Source organism: Epinephelus moara, chromosome 22 (assembly GCF_006386435.1).
Source record: "Epinephelus moara isolate mb chromosome 22, YSFRI_EMoa_1.0, whole genome shotgun sequence".
Taxonomy (NCBI): Eukaryota; Metazoa; Chordata; class Actinopteri; order Perciformes; family Serranidae; genus Epinephelus; species Epinephelus moara.
In genome coordinates, this window is record NC_065527.1 from 15775266 (window position 1) to 15792860 (window position 17595).

General features: G+C 41.1%; 1 protein-coding gene across 4 annotated transcripts in view; it reads left to right on the forward strand.

Annotated features, from left to right (window-relative positions):
• elmo1 (engulfment and cell motility 1 (ced-12 homolog, C. elegans)) overlaps positions 1-17595 on the forward strand; it is a 148330-nt gene that overhangs the window by 24428 nt on the left and 106307 nt on the right. Inside the window, exons 1-2 of one of the 4 annotated variants that reach the window (XM_050034487.1) lie at positions 8523-8730; positions 10090-10182. The exons of 1 other annotated variant lie outside the window; for it this stretch is intronic. The gene's annotated coding sequence lies outside the window, so the exon portion shown is untranslated. Of the gene's footprint in view, positions 1-8522; positions 8731-10089; positions 10183-17595 lie in introns of those variants that run through there. 2 more of the 4 variants (XM_050034486.1, XM_050034489.1) reach the window with 2 other exon arrangements.

Consider the following 17595-nt stretch of genomic DNA (forward strand, 5'->3'; position numbering starts at 1 on the left):
GTTACAGCAGCCTACAAGCATACTGTGTCAATAAATCAGCTCAGACACTGTTAGAAATGTAATATTTAGCCTAATAACGTCATGCTACAGCAGTAATAACGTCAGCTTTAGTCAAATGGCTCTAGCTCTCCCGCTAAATGTCATAAACTCTGGACACATTTTCCCTGTATGTTGACATGATAATGGCCCAGATTGCTCTTAGCTTAAGAAGATCTTTCACTAAAAAGGAGTTGTAAGATCGAGCTGACCCACTCTTAACACTCTTCTTAGCCACCAAACGCTCACAGATCCAGCCGCGGCAGGCACATTAATATTACACTGAGCAAGGAGATGTTACAACAGTGCGCACCGTATATATTTTGATCTATTTTATACTTCAGATTTATATTGTTTGACATTAATTGGTGAAAGAAAAGAACGAATTTCATTCTGCAGGGAAACGTGTGTCCTTACTGTGCATATTGAATCTTGAATCTATGTTTTATGAAGACCCTGTGTGCGCTCAGAGCTGTGGCACAAGTTACGCACCGAAATCTGGCGGAAGAAAAATAATAATAAGACGAAAAATAAGTATGTGTGTGACTTATGCGCTGGTGAAGTGGTGGGTGATCGATGTGCCTGACATCGATTGATTTAGTTTCAGCACCGCGGTAGTGGCCAGCTCCTGTTACGAGTTTCTTAAAGAGTGATCTCAAGTAAAATCTTAAATGGATGCAGAAAGTGAAAAGAAAGCAATAGCCTAATTTAAAAAGTTGCCTCTATTGAAAATGCATTTAATCTCTGATTCAATTTGAAAGCTATTTCTCAAGACAAGTTCTGTAATTACCTTGTCCGCTTTCATTCTGTTTATATCTTAACACGAGCTGGCCACTACCGCGGTGCTGAAACTAAATCAATTGATGTCAGGCACATCGATCACCCACCACTTCATCACTGTCCCCATCACTGTGTCAACATCTCCTTGCTTAGGCTAGTGTAATATTAATGTGCCTGCTGCGGCTGGATCTGTGAGCGTTTGGTGGCTAAGAAGAGTGTTAAGAGTGGGTCAGCTCGATCTTACAACTCCTTCTTAGTGAAAGATCTTCTTAAGCTAAGAGCGATCTGGGAAACGCAGCCATTATCATGTCAACATACAGGGAAAATGTGTCCAGAGTTTATGACATTTAGCGGGAGAGCCAGAGCCATTTGACTAAAGCTGACGTTATTACTGCTGTAGCATGATGTTATTAGGCTAAATACTACATTTCTAACAGTGTGGCTATGTGTCCGGGGTCCTTCGCCTGTGGAACGAGTAACATAACTTGTCCCCAAACGAACGCATGTTTCGGTTAGGCCTATGTGTTTCACTAACATTCTTTATGTATTATGAAGAATGTCAGACTGGCCAATCAGTGGCAGAGTTGGGCCCGGAGTTTTGACTGACACAGAACCGGCATGGTGCCGGTTCCCGAACCTAATTAAGTAGGCTACTTACAACGGCATGAAAGACAATCTGATATTCTGTTTGTTGTTGGTTATTTCCTTAAAAACTACGACTTTATTCTCGTAATATTATGACTTTGATCTCATAATATTATAACTTTAATCTCATAATATTATGACTTTATTCTCGTAATATTATGACTTTTTCTCAGTTATGACTTTATTCTCGTAATATTATGACTTTTTTCTCGTAATATTTCGACTTTATTTTCGAAATCTCCGATTTTTTTTTTTTTACTTCAATGTGGCCCTAATACTCCGTCGTAGGTTTTTGATTATTGAAGAAAATAAGCAGTGTGGCAAACAAAAATTTATGACACTGTTGCATTTTCATAAGCAAAATAATCCTCGCAAATGAACACCATTTTTATGATTTTTGAAGCATAAATGCTATCGGCTTACAAATGAACTACACTACAGTCGTGTGACTTCATTATCACCACCATCACCTTCATTTAGCCACTTGTTAGCTACCAACATTTGTAAAGCACGTAAAAGCTTTAAAATTCACAAATGGGTTACTTACTTAAGTACTTTATATCACAGAGCAAAACCTGAAATCTGATAATCTTGTGTGAACCACAGACCTTATAAAAAACCCATTTTAAAAACTCACTGACCTCAACACAAGGGAGCTAAAAGTGCAAAAATAGGAACTCATTTCCTGGTTTGAGGCCTCATTTCTGCCCTGCTCTATTGAAGTAATACATGTGAAAAATTGCCCTTGTTAATAAGCATGTTGGCAGCTTATTACCCAAGCATAATATCCACAGCACAGTCAGTATAAGCTTGCTGTTTTAGGCTTTGTTGCCTCCATGCAGGTTTACATATCTCCTCAAAGTTCATTCACTTAACCAATATGGTGTAAAAACTATTGTGAGACAAGCAGCAGCACATTAGCCTGTATGACCACGTTCCAATTATTGCTATTATAAAGTATCACAGAGGATAATGAGAGGATAGCTACTTGCACAACCCGTGGGCAGTGAGACCCAACTAACAGTGTAACTCTACTTGACATTTCATGCAGTAAGATGGACCCAGGAGTGTTTGGTCCAATTAAGTAGCTGCTGTAGCTAGCAGGTTGTGTACCTATTAACTCTGCCTCTGTGGTCTTCACTGCAGGCTGTGGCTGTTATTTACTCTGTATGAAAGGTACAATTTGGACCGTATTTTACTGGGGGAGGTCTGGTCTCAACTCCTCTGTTTGTCCAATTTTTCGTCCAAAAATACAGGAGGTAAATTATGCCTCATGCATGCACCATCTCTGGAAATCTCTATTGTTCTCATTACAGTGTTTTAAATTGACATATCTGTAATACAATCATGCATTACTGTATGTGTTGATGGTTTGCAGACTGTCTGACCAGTGCACAAGTGTGTGCATTGATGATGATGATGATGATGATGATGATGATGATGATGATGATCTAGACTCCAAACTGCAATTTAATGGAAGAATCTGCTGCTGTTATTACATATGGCCCATTATAATTACATTACATGTAGTCCCTCAGTAAGACTAATCCTCCTCAGACTCTACCAAGCAGGAAGTCTGGCTTTCTTGAGTATCCTCTTCTTTGTGAATATACTGGGACTCTGCATTTCTACAGACTAATACTGTGTGTTTATTCATTTGTATGAAGACAACTGGCATATTTTAACTGAGCAGTCAGCTAGAGGCAGTTGTTTTCTTGAATAAGGCGAAAGGAGATGGTTACTTTTCTGTTATGAGAGCTTGTGTTGTTTTAGGAAGCAGAATATTGTGTGATCATACACCTACTTCAGAGGTGTTGTTTTGCAAGATGATGTGCAGTTGTTTGGAAACTAAGACATGGCCCATTTCCGTCTAGGTAACCATATGTAACACAGACCACCTAAATTGAAATGCATGGATCATAACTACTGGAGTTTGACGATTACAAGTAAAGCATGTTACTCCTCTTCAAGTGGAATACATTTGGATGTGGTTTTGAATAATAGATGATCCCCTGAGGTGTTGTGGAATTATCTTTGCCTGACAACCTCCTCTGCAGGCAGACTGAGGGAATGTGCAGATTCAATTCATATTTTAAAAATGGGGAAAGAAATTTTTAATAATAGAATAAAGGTTATAAAACACTAATAGAGTGTATGACGTCAACACCTGTGTGATATTATTATTCAACATCTGCATTTACATTTTTTTACATTTTGGGTTTTTCAGCTGACACTCTCATCTAGAGCCACTGAGAGCTGAGTGGAACCGTAAGCTCATATTTCTGAATCACCAAAGTTTCTAGCGTCTTGTCACAGTGTGGACCAAGTTTAGAGTCACAGCTGACTGATAGTAGTGTCTCTTGAAGTGCACAAAAAAAAAAATCACCATTATTTTGACATTAGTCAGACTGTTGTTACAATGATCAATAATTTATCTGTTCTTTTTATTTGAACGAGGGATGTGAACTGTGACTGCTGTCTGACAATAGTTTGCTACTCTTCAGTTTACTGCACTGCCTATCAATTGGGTGTGATACGAGCTAGTTGCCAGTAACTGCCAAGTAATGCCTGCTCTGCTCTGCTAATGGTGGTCTGTTAGGGTCATTAGCAGTGTCAGCATGGCTTGTGGTGCTAACAATGCTCAAGTGGTGTTGCGGTTTAAAGGAAGCTTCTTACTTAAGTGGGCTACCTGAGGGTAGGCCATAGGGTGGCCACCATAGCCCTTTTTACACAGAGATTGCGCTATAGGGCCGCTAGTGTGTGATTTTAGACATTATCACAGAAGGATAAAGAGGTATGACGGGCGTGACATGTAACCCAACAGTGTCGGCCTCTAGTGTGACATGTAACATACGCATTAGCAGCACTTTCAATACAACAACAAGGGCATTAACGTGGCAATAACAATCAACAATCTGCTCTGAGGGTAAGGAGCTCCCAAATCTTACCGTTTTCCCGTCATTGTTCTCATTGTTTTTGTGGACATTTTTTAAGCTGCTAACTGCTATTAGCCACTTTTTAAATCTTCTGTAGTGCATTGCACGCATAACATGTCGTCACAACATGAAACCCATGCTGCCCATGATCCCCTCCTGCCGGCTGTCTACAGATATTGTTGCTGCGCTGTTACTACCTCTGATGCTGCCTTATAGGCAAGACAACTCTGTGCCTCCATTACGCGATTGTACCTTTTTAAACAGAATAGTAAGACCATGCAACAGCGTGAAATTCCCGCCTGTAAGAGGCAATGTAAATTTTCCGCAGTGGTTACCAGCAATAAAAGTTGAATGAGCAGCAAGGCTAGCTAGTTCCCATCCGACCCAGGTGGTGCCAAGCCCCCAGGAAGAGCATTAGGCTTTGAAGCCAATTTTACATAGTGGCCGAAAGGGGCATTAACAGCCAGGAACATCACATGATGTATGTGGGCTCAAAAAAGACTTTTCCCCATAGACTTACAGTGGGAAAGAGATGGTGGTAACATCTTTTGAGTGTCACAACCCCAATGAAATGACTTATTTCACTATCAGCATATAATCCATTCTCCAATAACATTTTTAAAGTCTAGAAGAGCCGCACAATTAAACAATTGAATCATTGTATTACCGGTCAAGTTGGTGGGGCGCTTAACTGGAAGTTGCCCACTTGGCCAGTGGAAGTTAGCCACTTGCCCGAGCTTGGCTATGCTTAGATTAGTTTTTAGTGTGCTTGCTCTATGGGCCCCACAGCACAGAAGATCCGTGTAATTTCAAATCATGGAAATAAAGCTTTTTTGGCTTCATTAGCCACTGAGAACTTTAATAAGAATGAACAGGGCCCTGCCTCCAATGCTGTATCCAGGTCTCTTCATACATCCATGGGTGGTGCGCAGTGCAAAGCGGCCAAGGCTAATGGCAGCTAACCAGTGGAAACAGAAAGGTGGGCAGTGGGCACTATGTTTCCTCATGTTAATGCGTCTAGCCAACTGTCTGTCAGCAAAGCCAACAGAAAATAAAATAAAAGGCAAGACACTAAAACTTCACCACCTCTAAATGGATAGCACTTTGAAATGCCACTGAAGCTCACTGTGTCAATGGTGTGCAATGGAGTTTTTCTTAAAAATTAACTGGTTGGTTTCTACTAAATTTGTGCCAGGCTGTCAAAAACAAACTGAACTGAAACTGACATCCCTAATTTGAACTTTTAAGCAACAGGTCAAGAGCCATGACTAGCTGTTTCTCCAGCTTCCTGTCTTTGTGCTGAGCTCTTTTGGCTGTAGCTTCATGTGTGACTGACATGAGATTGGTATCGATCTTCTCATCTAACTCTCTATGAATGTTTTATTCTCCCAAATGTCGATTCCTTAGACACTCAGTCATTCAAGAAAGTGTCAACAAAGATGCAATTTTTCAGGTTTAGACAAGACCGATAGAGTATGTTTACTGTATACCACACTCCACCACATTATATACAGTATACACTTGTACAATGTGGTTTATTGCAAATTTTATTTTCTCTTGCATTGTTAATAAAACAGTTGCCTTCATATCACTGCTGCACCAGCATGCAAGACTTCCTGTTTTGCCATAAAATATGATCTGATTTTTCAAAATCTAAAGCCTTTGTTTGCTAGTAGTAATTATGTCTAACACTTCTTTCAAACACACTTTCAACACAACCTGCCTTGCATAACGAATAGTTCCTAATTGAAACAACAAACACCCTAACCAGTCAGGTCAAAGCACTGACCAAACTGCAATCTGCTGCTTTTGGAGCAAGTCAAAAATAAATAAATAAACATGTAGATCTGCTGATGGAGTCTATAGAACCAGAACAAATTGCGTACATGTAAACACACACAAGCAAGTCATGATGACAGATCACTTCTAAGCAGTTCTAGCACTTGCAGGCTTTAAAGCTGGCTGTTAACAGTTGGTAGTTTGATCCTTGTTTATGGAGAATAGCAACTGCAATCAGCTTGAATTGTTGAATTGTTACTAGTACAACATACTGTAATTCACTTCTCTGGGTATATCCGTGTGATCAAGGGTCAGTGGGTTTGTCAATACAATTTCACGTTACACCTTTTTAATTATATATCACATGGAGGGGTAGCTGATGGCTTTGATAAAGTGAGGGGATGCTCAGCAGGATGTGAATTTTGACAAGGGCAGCAGTCGTAGCAGGAGAGTTAAAGAGGGTGACGAGGGGGATTTTGAAATGTTGTCGACTGAAACAGAGTGTAGCATCCTGGATGGGTCAGTGGGGCTGACAGAGAGCACAGAGGCAGGGTTAATCACAAGGGAGCTGAGATAGTTTGGATAGATTATTAAAGCCTTGACATGGAGTTGAGCAGAGTCCCCAGTGAGCTCTCTGACTCAGCAGACTTTAAGCTTCCTTGACAGAAAGTTGTGTTTGGATCACACACAAAAAATGTAGCTGTCTCGCAAGGATTCATTGGTGACAAAGGTCCTGCAAACTTTTTCACTTCCTCAGGTCTCTATAATTTTGTTGAGGCCAAACCTCAACACGTGACGGCTCTTGTCACGCTCCACCTTGTCTTCTTTCACACAAGAGAAAAACTCAAAAAGGAAATGATATGTTTCTATTAGCTTGTTGTTTTTTCAATAGTGTTGAAATTATTTCCTACTTGGATACTTGTCTTCCTGAGGCTCTAAGGGAGTTTCAGTCAGAACTGAAAGTCCTGGATGCGTGCATTTACGAGGCTCATACGAACCAAAGCTGACCTCAGCATGGGTGGAGTAAACATCTGTTTTTGTGTGACACTTGCACAGATGGCCTGTTGAGCCCTCAGTTTGAAATGAAGATGTCATCACCCTGTTAAAAAAAGTAAATGTTTCTTTTGGGCATTTAGCCTCTTAGCTCACAATCGCCGGTCATTTGTGACAGTGTGTAAGCTGTCTGACTCACTCTGTTGGCGCTCGATGTAGACTGCTCTGACTCTGTTGCAGCGGCAGTGATTTGGGGAGAAGTGAAAGCATGTGCTGTTTGTGGTAATCACCTGCTCTCTGGCAGTCTTTCAGCAGCAGTATTAAATGCATCATTGAATCTAACTTGGCTGTAAAAGCAGTAACACAAATTCTAAGTTTGAAGCGTAGATTTTGGAGGAATTTTTGAGACTCTCCCCCTTGACTCTTTCCCCTGTGGTGTGCATCATGTCTCTCGGATGTTAGCTGTCTGCTGTGAATAAGACTTGGATGGAATTTGTTTTCAGGGTGAATCATTAAAGGGACATTTCACCCCAAAATCAAAAATACATATTCTCCCTCGTATCTGTAATGCTATTTATCAGTGTTGATTGTTTTGCTGTAAGTTGCCGAGTTTTGGACATTCGGGCTGCACGATATGCAAAAACAGTCATATTGCAATTATTTTGACAGATACTGTGAGGAAGACCGGTACTGCGAGGAAAAATATGTACTTCCAATTTTGGGATGGAAGCAAAAGTTCAACATTTTGGGAAATACACTTATTTACCCTCATGTCTGTCCAGCAAATTTAAGGCTACAGCCAGCTGCCAGTTAGTTTAGTGTAAAGACTTGGAAGTATGGGGAACGACAAACTTTGTTCCGTACAAACCCCACCAGCACCTCTAAAGCTCACTAATTAACACCTTAGTGTACAAATGTTGCTCCAGAAAGTTACTCCGCCCAGCCAGAGAATAGTCAGGCATGAAACGACCAAGATTAAAAAATGATTAGTGAGATTTAGTTACCTTTGTTTAGAGCCAGGCAAGCTGTTTCCCACTGTTTCCAGTGCTAAGATAACCTGCGATTAAAGCTCCAGTAGTTTATCTCACAGCAATGCACTGGATGAGGGGAACACTAATGAGATATTTATGAGATATGATTACCCTTAATTAATCCATTGAGCTCAATTAAGTGTGTTTGAAATTTCTAGGGATGGAAGCGTGGTTTCGTTTGTGAATCTGAACTCCGGAGTCTCTTCTGTCTCGCCGTCTTCTTATCTTTGAATTTTGCCGCTTTTTCGGCTGCAGACCTGTTTCCTCTTTTCTCGACAAACGCCTACTTCCTCCTTCTGTCTGTCTCTCTCAGCACTCTGTGTAGCCTGAGGCGAAGCACTGCACAAACCGTTGTGAAGTCTTTGTCTATGGCTTATGATGCTGGAGGCGCTTCACTTGCAGGCAGATACTCAGACTGAAGTTGCTTAGAAAAGAGCTGCCTCCTCACTTCCCTTGAAGTAGTTGTTTGCACAAGAAGCAGCTTGATTGGGGGAAGAACTAACAAGCCTGTTGGTTGTCAAATTTTCCGGGTGAGTCCTCACATCTTCGTGGTGTTTTTAACTCTTCCTTCACGCTACACAGGATGCAGTAGGCCTCTGGGTGCGGCTCTGTGCACTCTCCTGCCTCCTTTCCTCTTCAATGTGTCACCAGTGGGCACGAACATTGTGGTTAGATGGAGTAGTAAATGTCTTGGTACGCACTGTACATGTTTGTTGGCTGATCCAAGACGTGACTATATGTGGGTTTTCCACATGTAACCAAAGAAGAATGGAAATGTCAAAGAACGGATGTGTTTTAAGACAGCGAGCGTTGTGGCCTCATGGTTTTGGGGGGGATGGAAATGTGGTGTTATGATTTTGGAAAGGATAAAGCAAGAGCATACTTACACTGCTGATAATTCTGCTGAGTTGGAAAGTAATTACTTGGCAATATATAGATTCCTTCACAATATACAGTATGGATTAGTTGTGCGCCTGCGGGCCTAATTTTGCCTTGTATTTTCTTTTCCTCTGGCAAGTGTCGTCTTTTTTTGTCTCCTTGTCTCTAAATGTTCCAGTGTTTTGATTATCTGGGTTTGCAGAATGCCATCCAAGTACCTCTAATTGTTTCTGACTCACTTGTTTACCTCAAATTGCTGGCTTGCTCCGCTCACAACACACTATTTAGGCTACGCTTGTACCTTGTTCAGCAGTCCTGTAGCTCCATGCTTCACTCATTCTCCTGTGTGTGCAGATTTATGTATCTAGACACACATACAGTAGATTCATACAGTATGTGCACAAGAGTCGCTCTGGGTCCTCTTAGCTGGCTCGCACCTCCGCGGGAGATTGGTTGGCTGCTGAGGAGAGTTGTTACGAGCTGCTGGTACCGACATTTGACAGGATATCCTGGTTGCAGCATTTTAGTGAGAACCAGGGCGGGTTTTTGACACAAAAAAGAGGCCTGCTAAGAGGCACACAGAGAGAAGTCACCAGGCTGCTTGTGATGCTTGTCAGTCCAAACTCCAAACTTTAGAGCATGCCATAAATAAGATTAAAACAACCATGCCCTTTTTAGATGCCTTGTTGTTTAAGGAACATTGTCACAGTTTTCTTGGCATATTATTTGTATACACATGCATGTTAAGTCTGTTAGAGTTTGGCAGTTCCTCCTTTAGTTAAATCTAGAAGCCATATTTCTAAACCCTGACCTCGCCTTCCCCCTTTTCCTTTTGTCTTCTTCCTTTATTTGTAGCTGTTTTGCCAGCCCTTTGTCTTACAGCCAGCAGCTTTCCTGTGGGCTGGGTGTTGGGTATGTGTGTGTCTATTTGGGAGGGATTGGGCACAACACAATAGCATTTTTAAGATTCTTAGTTTCAGTGTGCTTCTTTTGTCATTTTTTACTATCAGGACCATAGTGTGTTTTTCTTCTGATACTCTACATCAGCGATTCCCAACCAGGGGTGCTTGTACTCCAGGGGGTGCTTCTGCAGCTGCCAGGTGGTGAGTGTAAAGTTTGTGGATCAGTTCAGCTAATTTGTTGAAATAGAATTTGATGAAGAAAATATGGATTTGCTGAGTCAACTTTTACACCTGAGCAATGTTGCTATTAAGAGTCTGTAAGATAGAAAACGGTTGAACAGAAGTCATGGATGAAATGGATAGTTAAAAGTAAATGATACATGGGTGAAGTAGTGAAAAGTAATTAGTGTTAGAATCCACACATTTGGAACATATGAATTCAAGTTACATGACTTGGACTCGAGTCACACTGGAGTCACAAATTTGATGACTTTAGACTTGACAAAATTAAAAAAGACACAACTTGACTTGGACTTAAACACCAATGACTCGTGACTTCACTTGAACTTAAGCCTTCTCACTTAAAAATTACTTAATACCTTTCTCCAGCAAGCTGTCACTAAATTCCCCATATCCAATGTGACGACATTCAATCAAGTTGCAAGGGAGAACCATGAAGAGCTAATATTGTGTTACTGAGCGTAAGGTGAGTTGGAAAAAATTCCAAAGATAATTTCGTTTGCGTACAGAAACTGGGCGGTGGTCAACAAAAAACTAATTGCAGTATGCAAAACGTGCAGGTTGAAAATTCCAGACAGATGCAACAACTTCCAACAAACTTGTTTTAACAAATAAGTACAAACTTTCAGAAGCATTCAGGATTTTTGTAAACTTAATATGTTATAACATTGTTGTTCAAATGGCATTACATTGGTTCAAGAGCGCATTGTGACTTGTTTAGGACTTAACTTGGGACTTGTCAGTCTTTACATCGGACTTGACTTGTGATTTCAGTGCAGAAACTTGAGACACACTTGTGACTTGCAAACCAATGACTTGGTCCCACTTCTGATGCTGGGTGGTGTTGATGTGGCCTTCCTTGAGTTTATCTGACAGGGCTGTGCGGGTACATCAGATAAGTTCTAAACTTTCACAGAGGGCAGTAAAACACTGCCTTTCAGATTGGTGTTAAGTTACTCTTTAAGTGTGTGTGTGTGTGTGTGTGTGTGTGTGTGTGTGTGTGTGTGCCTGAGAGATGCACACCTCTCAGGCACACACCTCTCCCCAAGGGTGTAACATGACCATCCTGCAGCTAGCGTGCACGTAGGCGTGTGAAGGCATCGTGCTCGGAGCAACAATAACTCAGTCTTCAGCACCATGTCGGTGGCCTTTTGTATCAGCTCTCAGATAAAGGATGGTGCTCTTTTTGCAGGCTGTCACACACACACACTCACACACACACACACACACCCATAGGCCCCTGCGGGGAGGCGGGCCCTTTGTAGAGGCATCAGATGAAGAGCTAGAAAGGGTTCTTTTGAAATCCACCCTAGCACATAGGTTAATACTGACAAATCCACACACAGGCACAGACACAGATGTCTGCATATGATAAAACATGAGTACATGCACCCAAAATGTGCATGATATTGTAAAACTTGATTTCGCTGAAACACTTAAAGCACATGAAAGTCTGAGAGAAAAGATTTTGATCGATAGGGTGGCCTCATTTTGTTGCTTGTTTTGTGGTATGAGTGGGTAAAAGGGCCTTAAAAGGACTTTTTATTGCTCGCATGTTTGGTTTCCCGCATGAGATTACATGATGATGCTGTTTATGACAATAATAGATGAAAATGTTCTGAAACACATAATAATTACACCGTGAAACTGGGTATAAAATGATTTTAAATAGTCAGGGTGTGTCAGGGTTTCACCAGAAGTGGCACGACTATAGATAGGTTGAAAAAGTACTGAGCCTTGGGCAGCTGCCATGTGGTCCTCTGTAGGAAGTTGAGGTTGCATCGAATTTATTGTTGTTTTTTTTCAAATTGTAGAAGCGAGATGAGTCAAAAGCTAGAATCTGCGAGGGAGACGTTTGACCTTGCATCGGTGACTCTTATAAGGAAGACTTCCGTTAAACTTTCATTCATATCATATCAGTAATTTCAGCTTCTCAGCTTTAGAGTTTCTGTCAGGGGTGGCTGGATTTGGACCAAGTAGCTCGTCTAAAATAAGGTGCCAGATCTAGTAGCTACAGCAATTATGTCAATGTATCATATTTACCTAAATGTTCATATTAGATATGTATGTAAGTGTCCGATCAGACTCTGTATCAGAGATACCCAATATTAGAGGATTCTGATCAGGATTAGAGGCAAAAAACTTGAATGTGACCTCCCTGTAAGATTCATCATCAAGGGTGATGGGAGTCGAAAGCCTGACAGACTGGTTGCAGTGAAGTTGATATGACAGGAGAAGGTCGGGAGAGATGCATCAATACAATAAATTTGTGGTCTGACATGTGTATCGTGTCAAAATTACTCAGCGAGAGCCCATAGGGGATCACAAGGTCTGAAATATGGTGTTTAGCATGCATCAGGCTGCTCAGAGTGCTTCAAATTAAGTGCCAGTTAAATGCAAAAGAAGCCTGAGGTCATCATAAAATCATCTACAATTTAAATGTTGACATAGTTTGAAAAAAAAAAAAAAAAAACCCCGAAGGATAACACTTAAGTGAATGCGATAACCGAGGCTTTTTCGTTGGTCACACTGACATTGTCTGTAAAAACTGCTGCCTCATGTTCTCTCACACCATTAGGGTTCATAGTAAAAGGTCCCAGGAGGCGCTGGCAGGAAAGGATGTGCATTGCTGAGATCATGTTCCTCTTGATATTCATGCCTTCAGTCCCACTATTTGTCTCCTCTCTCTCTCCATCAGCGAGCCCTTAAAAGTTTTAATTAGACTTCAAAGTGTTAAAATCCCTCAAATAGAGCAAATGAGCATATTCATTTTTTTTCCATGTTATGCGGGGATGCTTTAATTAAAATTCTTTGAAAGCCATTGCTTGCTATTAGAGAGTGGCGTTGATGGAGTCTTTAGCAAAGCTGGAAACGTATTTAGACAAATGCCATATATAAGTGACCCCTCCAGTAGATGTATTGATTTATTGTTTGTTTTTTTTAATTTATCTTTTGGGCATTTTTAAGCCTTTAATCGATAGGACAGACAAGTGTGAAAGGGGGAGAGAGAGAGGGAGTGACATGCAGCAAAGGGCCACGGGCTGGATTTGAACCCGGGCCGCTGCGGCAACAGCCTTGTACATGGGGCACCTGCTCTACCACCAAGCCACCGACGCCCCGATGTATTGATTTATTGTGCAGATTATTTGTACATCCAGCTTTTTGTTTCTCTGTCTTGCTTAAGTTGTTCTTGATTTCTCTTCCATTTAAAGTTTAGGGAGTTTGGCTTTCTAACTTTTGCTGCTTTTTTCTCTCTTTCCCCATATTCTGTCCTCTCATCTTTATCTTTTGTTCTTTTATCAATGTTTTTCTTCACTTGCTCTGTTGTGCTTTTTTCCTCCTCTCACTACCTGCCTTGCTTTTTTATCCTCTGTTGTATTAATTCTATTGATCTTAATCTACATTGTATGTAATTAATTCACGGTATTTCTCTGCCATCCTTTAACTTCTATCACGTTTCACTCCCTTCCTTCCTCTCTATGTCTCCTCATGTTTATGCCGGGTACACACTACACGATAACAGCCCAATTATAGCCTGATGCAGCGTCATACGGTGTTGGCTCGGATCGTGAACAACAATGTCGTACGCTATAATCCGTCGTTTCATCTGGTGTAGTGTGTCATTGTAGACGACAACTGATGCCACGTCTGGGACGCCTCACGATGTTCCAACAGAGAGTCTAGCATGTTTGACTTTCTGATATTTCCTCTAGGGACGTTACCATAACAGAGTACAAAAGGAAAAGTGATGGTGTGAAACAGCAGAGGCACTTTAGCAACCCGCTGAGTACTGCCATTAGCATCAAGCTAGCAAACAATGTTATTTCACTGCCATTAGCATCAAGCTAGCAAACAATGTTATTTCTTCATAATGGAGACGGACATAAAGTAATGACATTTAAAAATAGTGGCTTTTACTCACCACAACTGCAGAATGTAACCAGCTTCATTTGAAACAGACTACATTATAAACGGGCCATTATTTATTATTCCCTCTGTATTTTTATATTTTTACTTTTTATCCGCTCCCGTTTGCCTCGATAAAGTTAATGCATCACGCCATCATTTCAAACTCAACACTTCCTGTATCTGTATAAAATGAAAAGCCCCTTATAACTTCAGTTGAGAGAATCCCTTCATTTTCTAAACAGGCTTTTATTGTGAAACATTTGCAGGAACTTGTTGTCGAGGATTCAGTGACTTGTATGTTTGCGTACGGTACTTCAAATGTAGCTCCTGCCATCTGGTGAAACTTATTACATTACTACAATAACATTTCAGCTGGCACATAGTGACTGTCAGAACAGACAACAACATCGTGTAGTGCGAACCAGGCATTACTTGCAGTTCTCACCTTCATCGCTCCATCTCCTCGCTTTCTCTTTCCCTCCCTCCTCCCTCCTCCCTCTGGAGACGATGTGACCCTCACATTACATATCATGAATTATTGAGGTGAAACCCAGCACTCATCTGCTGCCCAACAAATCACAGGCCTCCTCTTTTTCTCTGGTTCCTCTCCTCTTACCCTCTCTCCCCTCTTTAGTGATGGTTTGCTCCCTAATTTCGACCTCTGGCATCAGATCAGATCACAGGGTAACATGAGATTTAGTTTTTTCCCCACTCTTTTGGAGCAAATCCTGAGGAATTATGGCCGCTGTAACCCAGGTTGCGCCAGGTGGGCGAGTGCTTGAATGCAGATTAACTCGTGCACACATTCACAGATTACAATACCTTGCTGGACTGGAGCCCAGTTGGACTAGTAGTGTTATGGTTTTGGCAGCATGTTATTGCGTACAGTACATTAGTGCAATTAAAACAATGGAAGGATTATGAATGTGTGTCAAATGAATGGAAAGAAGAGATTGTAGAGTCTGTTGAATGTTTTTCATCGCCTGATTTATGTTCTCTGTGGTCATTTTTTGCAAAATGATATGTTCTGAGGAGAAGGAGACTTGGCAAGAGACAGGGAAACCTCAGATGTGGTAGACAAAATGAATGAACGGTGGAAAAGAGGAAGGAAAGGTCAGATCCTGAAAATGTTCGTCTCCAAATATAAAAGATGGAGTGAGCTCTGTGTCCTGTTAGCCTGTTTAACCCTCTGGCGGAGTGAAAAATAAACACATACTCGCTCACACTCAACTGAACCAGGTTGCTGCAAATCACCTGCTCTGACATGATGAGCTCTGACAGCAGCTAGCTCGATAACAAGGTTCCATTTACACTGTAAGGAAGTTGCGATGAGATGCCAGAGCGACAGATTGGGAATTGATACACAGCCTCCCCCCCAGGCTATAGTAAACACTCATGATGACATGTAGAGAATAAATGGAGCCAAGCACACACACACACCTGAGAGGAATCTTAGTGTTAAACCTTGTTGCTCTGAAGTCGTTCCCTGGAGCAGTGTGTGTGTCCATCGCAGGAAAAACATGTTGATCAAATGAGTGCTGGACCATTTGTAGCCCTGGTCATGGTGTGCTGGTGTGTTGAACCGCTGTGCCTCTCAATTACATATGAGCCCATTTTCAAGGGATTTACCGTGGCTGTCAGCAATGAGATTGGTGTGTGTGGGTGAGTGTGTGTGTGTGTGTGTGTGTGTGTGTCTCCAATCAATAAGCCTCAAGGCCGTCCATCTCAGTCATCTAGTTCTCGGAAGATGATGACAAGGTGCTCGGAATACACACATACAGACACAATGGCACACACACACACTCGCTGTCTTTACTGGAAAACCAAAGCAAAACCTCAGTCAGGAGGATAGCCTTATATTTTGACTTCACACAGACAAACCCTCCACTTTCTATTTTATTGCATCTAGGGGCTTATTTTTGGAACTTGTGCTACAACAAAGTCTGACTGGGCAAGGAAAATGACCAGTTAGGCAGTCAGACAAGACATAAACATAGGTCAGGTTATCCAGCTTATCTAAACTAGTCACTCTTTGCAAAGACAGACTGTATGCCTTCACAAATGCAGTAGGTATGGAGGTCAGAGTTGAACCAGTCTGAAGTTAGACTCTAAATTTTAATAGATGTTTACAGTATTGCTCGATCAAGAAGGCAATACTGATATTTAAAGGCCCAGACACACCAAACAGACATCAAAGAATGAGCTGTGTTAAAGGCTGACTGTTGTGTTGCCTCACTTTCCATGTGTCTCAGCTAAAAGGTTGCACCCGAACACACCATAAAGACTACAGCCGATGACCAAACTAGGACGTACGTTCTGTGCCTGTGTGAGAGGAAATAACTCTCCATACCAGCAGGTGGCATTAGTCTGTAATTGTCATTCAAAAAGGGAAAGCAGAAGACCGACAGGAAGGATTCAAGACGCTAGTTAACCAGTTAGCACATTACTAACACAACCTGATGTTAAAAGAACAAAGGATATTTACTGTGCGCCAGCGAACAATGACACAAACATTTACAATCCTTTTCTGATCATGAACTCAATGGCTAAAGAAATAATCTCACCTTTATAAAAACAAGTTTGTTTTGATCTCACACCCTCATGAATTCAACTATTTGTTTACTTTCCTCACTTTTGTTTCCCTTCTTGGGCACTGAGCTGAACCACCAATCAGAGTGATTTCAGTCACCGACAGGCTCCACCAGGTCAGATGCTGATGCATGTCACTGTTTTTCAAATATATAATTTCTTCACTGCAGTTTCACATAACTCGTCCAACAACGTACCCAGATTTTGCTTAATCTGCGATGAAACTACTATCGACCGATAGATAATTCCAGCCAATTTATTGAACTGCTTTTGTTTACAGCTGACAGTTTTGGTGTTAATTTTATTGTTTACCTTTGTTCTTTTTTCGAAATCAGTTTGGCTTATCCGAGTGTTTGTTTAAAATCTCTCTGCTCATGTTCATTGTCAAGTTGTACTTTTGGCGCCGAATTCCTAGGCCTCAGCATTTAACTTGGTGACAGTGACACCAAGTTATTTGGTGACGGTTTTAGTAAACTACGAAAACAAGACAAAAGTTAACATAAACTGAAATGATCCTTTAGGTTGGCTCTCTTTTGCAGTTGGGACAAGATAAAGGCTCTATAACAATACTACCGGGTCTATGAAGCGGTAGCTATACTTTAGCATTTCGCCAAGGGCTGGGCGATATTGAGAAAATCTAATGTCACTTTTTTTTTTTTTTTTTTTCTTACCAAATACCTCAATACCAGTAATGCAACGATATTGTAGGTTTGACGACTGGCGATTTCACAAAATTTTTATACAATGAGAATTTTGATAAATAATCACAAATAATGTTAATATAATGATAAAGTGAGTAAAGACAAATGACTGCGCACCCGCAGCTATAAGAGTCTGGTAAGTTCAGAAAATTAAATAATGCACCCTTCAAAATGA